Below are 14360 nucleotides of genomic sequence, written 5' to 3'. Positions count from 1 at the left end.
AACTTTCATCTGTTTTACCCATTTTGAGGAAAAAGTAACATATTTTGTATCTGGTAATAATATTTTTTTGGCTTTGAGTCATCAAGCAAAAGTTAATTTAAGCTTGAAGATTTGGGTTAGAGAGCGCAATGAAGTTCAAATCCGATTGGGATCGGATTTTAACGCAGTGGGCTTTCAGACAGCGATTTTTTCCTGGAACAAGAGATGATGAGCTTAATTGGGCTACTAGTGTTGTTTGTAATCACGGGCGTATGAAGCCGTCTTTTGTTATTGGGTTACCACAGGTAGCCCGAATTTATTTGTTGGTTGTTCAAAAAAAATATTAAGCTTGAAGATCTCCTAAATATCATTGGACAAGGAAAGAAGAACTTTAATTGTTTCGGGAAGTGGTGGATTTAGAAGAAAAATTCAAGTGTACCCCGCTAGGAGTATCCTGATATTTGCTCAAGGGATCATCAAACGGAGAATTTTTTTTTGTTGTTACACTAATTTTGCTGTTTGCAGACAAGATTTTTTTTTCCTTGCACTAATTTTGCAGTTTAAGGAATTCACATAAAACTTATAAGAGATTACAAGGACTCTTCTGTCACATCTAGTTCGTCAAGTAGGTATTTAATGATGTGCTTTAACGAACATTATTAAATACATCAAAACTTATAAGCTTACCTTCATCAGAAGTATCAAAACAACACTCTTTTTGCTAATGGATCTTGATAACCACAATATCAATTGTCATTCGGAGACTCCAAGGGTGGAGAATATGACATTTGAGCATAAAATAAAGTAATCTCTATGAACTTAGCAGCTCATCCAACAAATCAGATCCTAGATCTTCGAAAACTAGTAAGTTTTTCTGCTGCTTGTTATCTTCTCCCGAATTCGACGACTACAGAGACATTGATCTTTGAAGCTTATGCATCACCTTTATAGCGAGTGCAGGTGATTCCCCACACATGTTACTGCAGCACTGGATTCCATTGAGAGAGTTCTTGATGGTTTCAACTGAGAAATTTAGAACAGATGAAGAGCCCCTCATTGAGTATGATGCTTGATCATACGCCAAAGCGGCCTCCTCAGCGGTATCAAATTTCCCCAGCCAGACTCGCTTCCCGTTTCTTGTCAAATCCCTTATCTCTGCTGCAAACTTTCCCCATGGTCTCTTTCTAACACCAACATATTGTTTCTTCTGATCACCTTCTTCTCTCTTTTCTGAATTTATAACTTCTTCATTTGAGGAGCAATCAATGTTTCCTTCTTGGGATGACTGTGAAAGATCCATCATCAACTGATTGGGTTCAACCAGTTCTTCTCTCCTTGGAAAACATCAATCTATATATAGATAGTTTTATATATCAAATTAACAACTTACTAAGTTTATGATTTTTAAAGATAAACAGTTGACTTAAGTATTTTTATTGGTGCAAAAAACTTTTGGTATTAATTAATGAGAGACAGAAACTGTTGAAAACTAGTGAAAATGAGAAATACAAGATTATGAGCAGCTCTAATATATAATTTTTCATTAACTTTGAACATGAATATATAGTTATATGTAGTTGTAAATTATTATAATTATTTCTATTTATTGGATTTGTGTTCTACTACATGACAACTGTCACACCCCCGACCAAAGGCGGCGGAACATGCCGGGGTTGCAACGATTGCTCATAAGCGCATGACACTATTTAAAGCGACAATATTTAACAAACTCATTTCATTTCACATCATCGAAAATGTCACATAACCAAATATTCATAACTCAAATACAACAAAATACAACAAAATATAGCAAATCAAATATTGTTCAGTTTTGCTAATATCCTAACGGTATTTGTGACGTTTTCTTCACCGAACTCCATAATCAACCTAGATGCAAACTTGTAAACATTTCATAAAATAAAGTTTATCAACACAAAGGTTGGTGAGCAATTCATAAGTTTGAACAATAGATATATAGTATGAAAAGCCACAAAACTAGTATACAAAACCATAAATAATAGCTATAAACTTGGATAAATAGTTATCGCTAACAAGTTAGCGACACCCAACTATAAGGGGTTGCCAAATAGTTTAGGATTTTATAGTTATCGTTAATTGCATTACGTTAACGACACCTTGCCATGAGGGGTTGCCAAATGGTCTAGGATTTATAGTTCCACCATCCAAAAGCGATAAAAACATAGTCAAATAAGCATAGAACATCAAATCGAGCAATTATTCAAGTAAGGTATACAACAACGTTTGTGGTTTAAGACCCAAGTATAAAACATTCAGTTTAGATAAGTTGAAATGTCACCCCCAAAATAAAAGATAGAAAACGGGGTATGAAGTTACTCACATTCAAGTAATAAACTTGAAAGATTGATTATTTGGGGAGATTTGCCGGAACGACGAGTTTTAACGTATGAAGCCTAAATAAAAGAAAGTCTTGGATTTAGAAAGGTTGTCTTGAAGATATTTAAATAAAATAATTGTTGCAAAAACTAATCAATTAAAGTTCAAGGTTTGAAATGTAACTATTTAAGAATTTATAATAATAACCCTTTTAAAAAATGTAAGTTTGCTCAAAACCGGGTTAAAGTATTTAACCTTAATATTTACTTAACCAATGTTAAGTAATAAGGTGAGGAAAATGCTAAAATGCAAGTTCCATTAGGTTAAAGATACTAAAACGGGTTTTTAACGAGTGTTCGGGTTGTCGGTTCGGGTCTTGACAAATGGTCAAACCCAAAGTCAACTTTCCAAAATATTAATTGTTATGAGATAACTCATTAAAACATACTAACACTTAACCAAGTATGTAGATCTATTGTTTAGAACTAACAACGCACATTAAGCGAGTGTTCGGTTTTGTCGGTCCAAGCTATGTTATGAGATCAAGTTGGATCCAACTATTCCAAGTACTTAAGAAAATAATTAAAATCAGTTTGTAAACTATTTTTTAAAGAAATATACAAGTCTTGATAACTAAAAACACACTTGTGTGTCTTAAGCGAGTAAAAGTCGGTTTAGTTCGGTCTCCATCTCACAAATAGTTCATAGATGGTTTCTACATGCCCAAATATCATAGAACTTGTATATTGGTTTATAAATGAAGAAAACTTAAATTTTACAACAAAAAAAAGTTAACTACAAGTCTTTTAAGCAAAAGTTTCGGTTTAGTTCGGTTTCCATCTCCCAACGAGTTCATAGATGGATTCCATATGCTTAATATCAAAGAACTTGTAAAGATGATTTTTGAAACTCAAATCTAGCAATAAACATGTTTAAACAACTATTTTAACAAAACTAGTAAACAAAAAGTTCGGTTTCCGGTTTGGACTAGTTTCGGTTAAACCGAGGTTAGTCTTATACAAACCCACACCATGGAATTTGTAAATAAGATGAACAAACTAAAGGGTTAGAAGTTAGTCATAAGTGATATGTATAATAAGTTATGTGTGTGTAAATATATATCAAGAACACGAAGTCCTCCATGAAGCCTTGCCTTATGACATTCGAAACTTAACCAACCAAAGTCGGTGAAGTAACAAATAAAGGAAACAAGGGGTGTGTATTATATATATGTTGTACCACCATATTCAAGAGTTAGTAATGTTAGATGAACAAGTTAGAATGAAAGACTATAGTTAGTTTGACTTGAGAAGTCAAAACTTCAAGAATACATAAGAAATAACAACCTTGAATCTATGGAGTTTGAGAGATTTTTTGGAGATGTAGCAAGAGTAAAATAAAGAAGATGGGTGTGTATATATAGGGAAGGAGTGAAGGGTTGGGTATAAAGATTCTTTTATGGTTTGCATAAAAATGGGTATATTTAAATGGTCAAACAATGCATAATAAAAAAAATATATTTTATATATTTTAAATGACAAGATCCAATATTTTATATATTTGAAATGTTCGGGTTACAAACGGGTCGGGTTTACATAACAAAAGTGACCCGAAATTGACGAATGTCACAACAACCAACTTTACAACAAACTAAATTGTGTTCATAACGAAACGAGGATGATTGAGACATTGGTGCACAACTAGCGGGTGTGATAAGTAACCAATGTTTTAAAAATCGGTATTTTACTCTATAGAGGTAGGGTACCAAAAAAACCCAAATACCCTTAAGGACTACCCGCAGGTCAATCAGAAATCCCTCATAAGGCACCCGCGGGACACATAAACCACCCGCACAATCAGTTGAGGAAGAAACACCTTCATAGCGCATGTGGAAGCATCACAACATCCTCAAAGGGCATCCGCAAGAAGGAATATCCTTCCGCCTAAATAACCACGAGGTAAATGCCCCGAGACAGCTGTCAATAACCAATTATTTTCTAGAAGACTTGCCAAGATGCTTTCTTGAGCAATACGTGATCTTTCGGCCAATCAACCAGTGACATCTGGCAAGGTCGTTATAACCGTGCACATGGCCAATATTCTCCCGTTAACCAATGATAAAGTGACACGTGTCCAGGTTGTTATACATGCACATGCAACGTATAAGATGAACCTATCACGTACGGACATGTGTCCAGACGGTTATTCAGGCATCTTCTTAAAGGACAGCTGGCCCAATCACCTTCCTACACCCTTCGGCTATAAATACTCTCTCAATCACCATGAGGTATTCATTCACTCCCACAGTACTCTCTCAATTTACTTAAGTGCTTATCTCCTACAGAACAGTACTTATTCTCACGCCGGAGGGTGGTTACGGGAAGACCCCCCTCTTGTTTTTTCCGTAACGAGCTCACGGTGTCTGTTTTGCAGGTGTTCGTTCGTCACTGGACTTTAGGCAATTGGGTTCATATCGTTTGGCAGTTAACCGTATCCTACCCCCTGTTGACTCATTGGATCTAGGACCCATACTTGGGGAGTAGATCCGTGTTTCTTCATTGGCGCCATCCGTGTTTTTTGTTAGAACAACAATTTTTGTTTTCGAAGTTACGATATGAGCCAAATTCCTAAAGGGCCAACGGGGACCTCAGAGCAAACTCCACGTGTTACTAATCTAGAAACACGTGAAAGAGTAACGTCATTGTTCGCTCAGAATCTTACTCCTGATGAGCAAGATGATGTTGTGGCACCCGGAGGTTTTACTTTGGGTGGTTCATCAACTCGAAAGCATTTTACCCCACTGGCAGACGCTGCTCCAGTGGGTACGAGAAATGTTGTAACACCAGCTGGTACCCCTCCCAATGATCTAGGAGGAGTCACAGCTCAGAGAGGTTCCAATTTGGGAGATCTTGGGCGAGTTATGAGAAATAATCGCCGGACTCACCTAGAATTGGACCTCGAGGAAAATTCAGGTGACTCAGCCCCGGCAAAAACTCATACAGCAAGCCATAGATCTGAAGAACTTTTGTCTCCAGATGAGTGGTACCGTATCCAACAAGAGAGTCTGGCCGTGTGAATATGGACGAAGGGTACAGAATGGACCGATTTCATGTCCGTACCCTGAGCTATGACGACCCTCCTAGGAGATCTGTTTCTCCTTCGATAAGGGGAAGTCATATTCAGTACAGTCACCTAGAAGAACAATACCAGAATCATTTGCAGAAAAATGAGAGTACCGTCTTACGAAGAAGAACTAGACGGACATGACTCGACATATCATCCGGGGGGGTAGTTATTACAGCGGGGGACAGCCGTTTTCTTCCATTTGGAGAGGCTAGTTACCCGCGATCGGCTATTCGCAACGCAGAATATTATATCAACGCGGAACACGATTTTTCCAAAAAATATCGTCCGGAATCATTTGCAGAAAAATCAAAGTTTATTCCGGCCATCGCGACAGCTCCGTTCCCGATAAACTCAAAAATACCAACATTTTTTGGGACATATAACGGGATGACGGACCCCAGTGATCACTTGCTGAGGTTCGAAGTGGTTGGAGGAGTCAGTGGTTGGACTCTTCCATACTGGTGTCATATGTTCGCATTGACATTTACTGGAGCTGCACGAGAATGGTTTTGAAAAATTGCCTTGCGGACACATTAAGAGTTGGAAAGACTTCGTAGCAAAGTTTTCCCAACACTTTAGTCAACAAAAGAAATACACTCGTGACCCGTCTGAAATACTTGATGTAGTAAGGCGAAATAATGAATCCATTGAGGATTTATTACCTGTTTCAATAATGAGAGCCTTAATATTGGCGGGGTTAGTGAAGACATGCTGAGGGGAGCATTCTGAAAGAATGTAAATAGTGACACTCTGATTTGTACTATAACCGGAAGAGATGGTATGCCCAAATCTTGAGACGAAATCATGACGTCAGCTAAGCTATTCGCAAGAACTGAGAAAACCTTGGGATCCGGCAGTCAAAAACAAGTGCCAAGAGTCGAATTCCAAACCCCAAGACCAAATCGACAGGCCAAGGGGGCCAATTTGGTATAGACTTCAACCAAGTACAGAAGCACCAAAGCAATTTGATGCGAGATCATTGATTAGCAACAAGAACAAACGTAACTTTCCCGCACGTTCTTCCAATAACAGTTGGACTCAGTTGTCAAAATCTCCATCAGAAATCCTCACGACAGAGAATCTGACTTTCCGCAAGCCTCAACCATTACCAAGGAAATCATTCCTTGACAGTAATAAACGTGTTGTACGTACCATGATGACATAGGGCACAACACAAACGAATGTGTGGCCTTAAGAAATGAAATAGAGGCACCGGTAAAAAACGGGAAGTTAAGCCATTTGGTCAAGAATGTAAGACCAGGGGCTGGTAAACCTCCCGCAAAGGACAACCAGGGCCCAGCCAAAAGGCAAATAAAAGATCTGAACGTTCATATGATTCACGGAGGCCAGCAGACCAGCGGGAAGAGGAAAAAATTTGAGGACGAAGAGTGGAAAAATGAGCCAGTCATTTTTCCTCGTATCAAAGGAGGACCATGTAACAAAAACCCTTTGATAATTACTGCCTTATTCGGACACTACCGGACACAATATGTGTTCTTCGACACCGGTAGTACGTCCGACATTATGTATGAACAGTGCTTTGAACAGCTTGAGGAAGAGGATAAAGAACGATTACGACCTATTCATGCACCCGTTTCTGGGTTTGGTGGGGAAATAATGCACCCGCGGGGTGTCATTAATTTCCCGGTCACACTTAGTGATGGAGTTCACTCAAGAACTGAAGAGGTTGAATTCTTAGTTTTACTGGCAACCTCTAAACATGATATTATCCTCGGACGAGAGGCAATTGGTGACTTCAATGCCCATCCTTCCACAACTCATGGAGCAGTAGGGGTCCCGACCCGCACTGGCGTAGCAATAATCCATGTTAACCGACATTGCTACACAACTGAAAGTTCAAGGTCCGAACAAAGTTTCCAAACAAAACCAGAGGACTGAATCGGAGAAATGGGTTTTCAACAAGAAATTTCCCGATCAAACCGTAGTAATTGGTCCGGCTATCTCCGAAATCGTCCGAACTTTTCTGAAACAATTATTGACAAAGAATATCGACATTTTCGCATGGCAACCCGCGGACATGACAGGTGTCCCGCGGAACATTTCAGAGCACAAGTTGAAGGTGAATCCGTTGATCACCCCAATTGTGCAAAAGAAGCGAAAAATGGACCCCCAACAGACAAAAGCCATGAACGAACAAGTGCAAGACCTTCTTCATGCCGAAATCATCCGAGAAATCAAGTACCAACATGGGTGGCTAACCCGGTGATGGTCCCAAAAAGTAATGGAACATGGAGGATGTGTATAGATTACAAAGATCTAAACAAGGCATGTCCGGAAGATTGTTACCCACTTCCGGAAATTGACTTAAAGGTAGATGCTGTGGCCCCATTCAAATTCAAGTGCTTCCTCGATGCCTACAAAGGGTATCACCAGATTCATATGGCGGCTTGTGATGAGGATAAGACAGTGTTCCGCACTGACCAGGGCACATTCTGCTACATAATGATGCCTTTCGGGTTAAAAAAACGCGGGGGCCACGTATCAAAGGCTGATGGATCAAGCCTTCAAAGGTCAGATAAGTCGAAACATCGAAGTTTACATGGACGATTTAGTGATCAAAAGCATCGAAGAAGATCAAATGCTGAGGGACATAGAGGAAACTTTCGAAACACCGAGAAGTATCAACATGAAACTCAATCCAGCAAAGTGTTCCTTCAGGATGGAGGAAGGGAAGTTCCTCGGGGTAATCATTACAGGCACGGGTTTCAAGGCTAATCCAGACAAGATACAAGCAGTAGCCCGCATGCCATCTCCCGCATCCCTCAAAGAAGTCCAAACACTTAACGGGAGATTGGTAGCATTAAATAGGTTTTTGGCAAACCACGCTGCTAAATCTTATCCGTTCATTTCAATTCTAAGAAATTGCCTCAAAAAGGTACAATTCAGATGGACTCCGGAAGCCGAGCAAGCTTTCCAAGAATTCAAGAAGTGTTTAATGGAATTACCCACGTTAAATGCTCCACACGCAGGTGAACCATTAACACTATATTTGTCGGCATCCGACATTGCTGTGGGGGCTGTCCTATTGACGGATAGGAAAAATGTCCAAACTCTAATTTATTACGTCAGTAGAATATTATCGGACCCGGAAACAAGATATTCGATGTTGGAAAAGCTGGTACTGGCACTGATTTATGCCGCCAGACGACTCTGCAGGTATTTCCAGGGTCATCCCATAAATGTGTTAACCGGGGTACAAACTCAAGAACGTGTTGAGTAAGCCTGAATTGTCCGGTCGGTTAGCAAAGTGGGCCATAGAATTGGGTGAACACTCAATAGAATATAAACCAAGACCGGCAATCAAAGGACAAGTGCTGGCGGACTTTGTCACAGAAGTTCCGCAACACAAAGAACAAGAGTGTTTGATTGAACAACAACCCCAAGCACCTAAGGAACAAGGACAAATTTGGTTATTGTTTACGGACGGAGCCTCGAGCAGTGAAGGATGTGGTGCTGGCCTAAGACTAGTCAATCTCGAGGGACATGAATTTACATACGCCATCAAATTGGACTTCAAAAGTACCAACAACGAGGCGGAGTATGAAGCCTTCTTGGCAGGCTTGCGGATAGCGAAAAAGCTTGGGGTGAGACACTTGGAAGCATGCGTGTATTCTATGCTAATTGCGGGACAAATAAATGGAACATATGAAGCCAAAAACGATGTCATGGCTTCTTATTTGTCACAAGCGAGGGTCTTGATTCGCCAATTTACCTCCTTCAACGTTATTTACATTAAAAGGAGTGAGAACAAATCGGCGGACGCTCTTAGCAAGTTAGCTTCAACAAATTTTGAGCATTTTGCCAAAGATATTCGTGTAGAAGTCTTAGACCATCCATCCGTTCCCCAAAATCAAGTCTTGGTAATTCAAACAGGCGTCGAATCATGGATGACGCCAATTAAAGCTTATCTATCTTCCGGAGTGCTTCCAGCTGGGAAAGCTGAAGCTCGGAAAATCAAACACAAAGCTTTGAATTACGAGTTGACTGATGGTATCTTGTACCGAAGATCATTTCTTGGTCCGCTGTTACGTTGTGTGGACGCGGAAGACGCGAATTACCTCATCCGGGAAATTCATGAAGGTATTTGTGGACTTCATGCGGGTCCAAGAATGACAGTTGCAAAAATCATGAACGCAGGGTATTACTGGCCTGGAATGCATTTAGACGCTGTGCAAGAAATCAGAAAGTGCGATTCTTGCCAGCGTCATGCCCCAAATACCTTGCGTCCAAAGAACGAACTGATTTCGGTAACATCTGCCTGGCCGTTCCAGAAGTGGGCTATCGACATTATGGGACCCTTCCCAGAAGCCCCGGGACGAGTCAAGTTCCTGATAGTGGCCATTGATTACTTCACCAAGTTGGTAGAAGCCAAACCAATCGCCTCAATAACGGCATCAAGTGTTAAGAAATTCCTTTGGGAATTCATCATCTGCCGGTTTGGTCTCCCCCAACAGTTGGTAAGTGACAATGGGACCCAATTTGCTGATAGCGGATTACAAGAATGGCTAAGAGAACTTCAGGTAACCCAAGTTTTCACATCTGTAGCTCACCCGCAAGCAAATGGTCAAGTCGAAAGGACCAACAGAACTATCAAGGAAGGAATTAAGGCGAGGTTGGGTACTAAACGGACCGGTTGGGTTGACGAGTTACCCCATGTACTCTGGGCCTTCCGCACCCAGAAAAACTCTAGTAATTCAGAAACGCCGTTTAGCCTAACTTACGACACTTAAGACATGATCCCGGCAGAAATCGGGATCCCATCCGCGAGGGTTATGTTAATTAACGATAACGATCGCGAACTAAGGATGAATCTCGATTTTCTCGAAGAAAGACGAGAATTAGCATCGATCCGCGAGCACAATTACAAAAGACAGCTTCAAAAATACTATAATTCGCGGGTTCAAGAATGCAAATTCGATGCGGGAGACTTTGTCTCCCGCAACAACGAGGCATCTGGACAGGAGCCTCCGAGCAAGTTAGCCCCAACTTGGGAAGGACCCTACAGAATCAAACAAGTATTAACCAAAGGTGCCTACAAGCTGGAGAAATTAGACGGGACTGAGATTCTTCGGACATGGAATACAGCACAACTAAAGAAATGCTACATGTAGTGTTCCTATTTGTCTTTTATTTTCGGCCTGCGCGCCCACATAGTACAGTAATTGTGAAATTTCTTTTTCTAAGAAGGCTTATGCCCAATATATGAGAAATGTCCAGTCAATTCCATGTTATTTTGGTAAGTTATAATCTTTTATTGACAAAACCGAAGTTCCGGATAGGCACTTATATTATAGTGCATAAGACAAAGTGCACCGGGAGAAACACAAAGACTTCTTATTATTGATCAAAAGAGATTACAAAACATGAAGAAAGATTTACAAAGGAAAGTACATTTATGGGGCGACATTTTCGCCTCCCGCAGTATCTTCGGCTCCTTCGTTTTCTTCTTCCTCAAGATCCAACAACTCCTTTAGTTGCTCAATGGCATCATCCTTATCTGTAAGCTCCGATATATGATCAGAGAGGGAGAATTTCAGAGTTTCATAATCCTTGGTTTTCTCGATAAGGATGGAAGCGGTATCCACACCAGCCAAGACATACTCCTCCCACACTTTACCTTCGGAAGCAAAATTATAGCCTTCCTCAAAACCCATTTGCCGGCCTGCTTGTTCGGAAGCACGGAGGAGTATTGCGACACAGTTCCCAAGGTCGTCACTATTCCGAACATCAGTAATAACCTGTTGAAGTCATAAAACTCTGTATGAACACATACACGTGTAAATGAATTATGGCAGCAAAAGATTTAGTACCTTGGGAATTGCCGTCGATAGAAGCCATTTCTTGTCCGCCTGAGCTCGGATAAGATCCATCTTATGATTAGCACACTCCAGCGCTTGTTCTCGACTCTTAGCATTAAGGTCGGATAAACGCTTGTCCTTGGCTGCTGAGTTGGCTTGAAGGGTCTTAATGAGCTCATCTTGGTCGTCTAGACGTTTCTGAAGAGCGACCTTAGCTTCCTCAGCAGCAAGCTGTGCGGCTTTCGTCACTTCCATAGCTCGATGATTGTCTCGAGCATCAATTAATGCCTTGAGAGCCTCTTTCTTGGCATCAAGCAAGTTCCGCTCGGTTTCCTCCAACTCATCATTCATAGCTAACCAATCCCGGCGAAGTTCTTGATTGGTAGACACAGCGTTCGCCACATGATAAGAGTTAGAGTCGAACAGATCTTTGCGGACGCGGCGACGTTGTCGTTCCTTCTCTGCAGGAGGAAGACTTTCGTCGAGATATTCCTGGTAAACATCCGCATCATTCAGTACCGAGTTCCGCCGTAACGTCCATTGGGGATGATGCGGAGCAGTATCTTCACCCGTTTGAGACGAGGAAGTTTGCCCTCTGTGTTTTGACACATTAACCCCACCCTGATCTTGGAGATTGTGTTCATCATGGGGTGGAGATGTGGGAGGCTGCTCAAACTCACCAACCTCTTTTTCCCTGATCGGAGAAGAGTCTGATAGGTTGATCGGCTCTTGAACAGTGTTGAATGGAGAGGTTGGCAGAGTCGGAAGTTGTACAGTAATTGAATCCTTGAAACCTGAAATTTCCAAGGCAAAGCTTTCTTAGCTATCAGTAAGTGACAAGGTCAAAATATAGCCATAATGGTTTAAAACCTGACCTTTGGAAGCATCTCGGGAAGATAGCTCTCGAAGGCAAGCACCCAAGTCAAGAACCTGGGTCTTTTCCTCCTTCTTCTTCTTTTTCTTAGGCGCAACATCGGAAGGCCGCGCTTTCCGCTTGCCAGCACCTTAGAAATACCCGCATCCAAAACTTGAGGTTCACCCTCAACGGTTCGAGGACCACCCTCCCCACCTGTTGACGAGTCGGTGGTGGTCTTCGAATCCTTCTTGCGGGTCAAACCTACAGTCGAAGGTGAAAAGTTAGTAGCACCAATCGATAACCCCCCTTCACAGAGTGATGACTCTTCGCTGGAAGAAAAAAGAACTATCGCTCCGCTTGAGGTAACGGCGGTTACAGGGTGGGGTTGAAAAATACCTTCGCATTTTTTGACAAACTCCTCACCTTGGGCGTACATCGCCTAGGAAACAATGGGCTCCGGAGTAAGAGTAGCGGACAAAAGAAAGTTATTCTCCGTGCGATCCAAGAACGGCACATCATGTGGTGCAATGGGGCGGCGTACCATCATGCCACCCGTCGTATCCACAAGAGTGGAGAGGATTGTACCTTCACCTGCAATCGCAGAGTATTAAAAACAAATAAACTGAGAACCCGAAATGTTACAAGCAAAAACTTACTTCCATCGGAATTCTCATAGTACGGTTCCAAGGTAGGGAATGGCCACAAACGGCTCATCTTGATGGATCATTGTAAACAGGATAACATCTTCCCGGATCCAGAAAAATTTGGATTTCCACCCATGAATGCTGCGAACCCAATCAAATCCAATAACCCCTTTCCCGGTGGTAGCAAAACTATACCAACCTTCCCGGAAAGTCATTTAGTAGAAAACGGCAAACATGCTGACGGAAGGATCATAGTTATGTGTTTGGCAGTAGAACTCGAAGTGGCGAATCCTGAGCATCCCAAAAGGGTGAACTTGGGATAAATGAATCCCATACACCGTCAAGACCGATCGCACGAACTTGGTTACGGGCAACCAGAAGTTCCCGGTGGTGAAATGGTCCAAGTAAACAGCCATCTTCCTCGCTGGAGGCGCCGTTGCAATGGCTCCGTTTGACGGACGTTCAGCCTCCCATTCAGGAGGAAAGCCGTACATGTTTTTAACGTCCTCGAAGTCTTTCTCTTTAATATCACACCCGACTTCAGTAATATCGGGAGGATTTTTCTTCTGGGCAGCCATTTTATGGTAAATGATATGAGACGGATATACGAGAGAAGAAGTTCTTTGGTATGAGTAAGAGAAAAAATATGTAAGTGATAAGAATGGATTGAAGATTTCAAGGCCTATTTATACCCATCGCAGTTAATGCGACCGTCTGACTAACAGAGGAAAGAGAAAAATCCGGGCCACAGGATGGCCGACACGTCAGGCGAGAGATTCGAAAAAGAGTATACAGGCTGTCAAGTGGACGATTTACACGTCTTGTCAACCGTCGCCTATATCCTCTTTCTGCCACGTCATCAACTCAATCCAAATTGCACAAGTACAAAAATTCAAAAAGACAAGATATTTCAAAAAAGATATTATCAACATAAAGTTTCTTTTCATTCAAAATAGTGATAAAAAAACATGAAAAGAAATTACAAGCCAAAATTTTAAACACCTACACCTATCCTATGGGTTAGGTGGCGTTGTATCTTCTGGGGCAGTATGAGCCACATCTTCCGCCTTGTCATCATCGGACTCATCATCATCAAATTCATCATCAATATATACCCGCAATTGATTCACACCATCTTCAGATGAAGCAAATTCCGGAAGCATATTTTGTAGCGGGAAGACAAGGTCATCGTACTCTTGAACCCGCATATCCAACTCCTGCTTCGCGTCGAGGCCATAGAGCGGGTGACTCTCAATAGGTTGTCCAGATTGGGCAAACGCCAATCCTTCGTCAAAACCTTTCACCCGGCCAACGCCTTCCAAAGCAGCAGTCAGGTTCACGAAGCAATCGGTAAGCTCCGTGCTCCTCTTGATATGACGAATGACCTGAAACAAAAGGCGTAAAGAACATGTTAGCACGAAACCCAAAATGCCAACAAAGCAGCACACAAAGAAAGTCTTACCGAGTCAAGGCCACGGTTGAGGAAGTACTGCCTCTCCCGTTCGGCACGTTCCGCCCTATCACGGAGCCCCTGTAACTCGGTGGAGGCTTGGTTGTTTGTCTCAGTGTGAGACTGCAAAA

The 14360-nt window shown here is 41.7% G+C and overlaps 1 pseudogene; it reads right to left on the bottom strand.

The window, feature by feature from the left end:
• Window positions 1-753: 753 nt before the first annotated feature.
• LOC143617193 (ethylene-responsive transcription factor 1B pseudogene) lies at window positions 754-1431 on the bottom strand (annotated as a pseudogene).
• Window positions 1432-14360: the final 12929 nt, after the last annotated feature.

The sequence above is a fragment of the Bidens hawaiensis genome, unplaced genomic scaffold, assembly GCF_021521415.1.
Source record: "Bidens hawaiensis isolate Kalapana, Puna unplaced genomic scaffold, B.hawaiensis_p1.1 tig00052952_1, whole genome shotgun sequence".
NCBI classification, from domain to species: Eukaryota; Viridiplantae; Streptophyta; class Magnoliopsida; order Asterales; family Asteraceae; genus Bidens; species Bidens hawaiensis.
The sequence above is the reverse complement of the archived record's forward strand: the minus strand, read 5'-3'. Positions and strand labels throughout refer to the sequence as shown.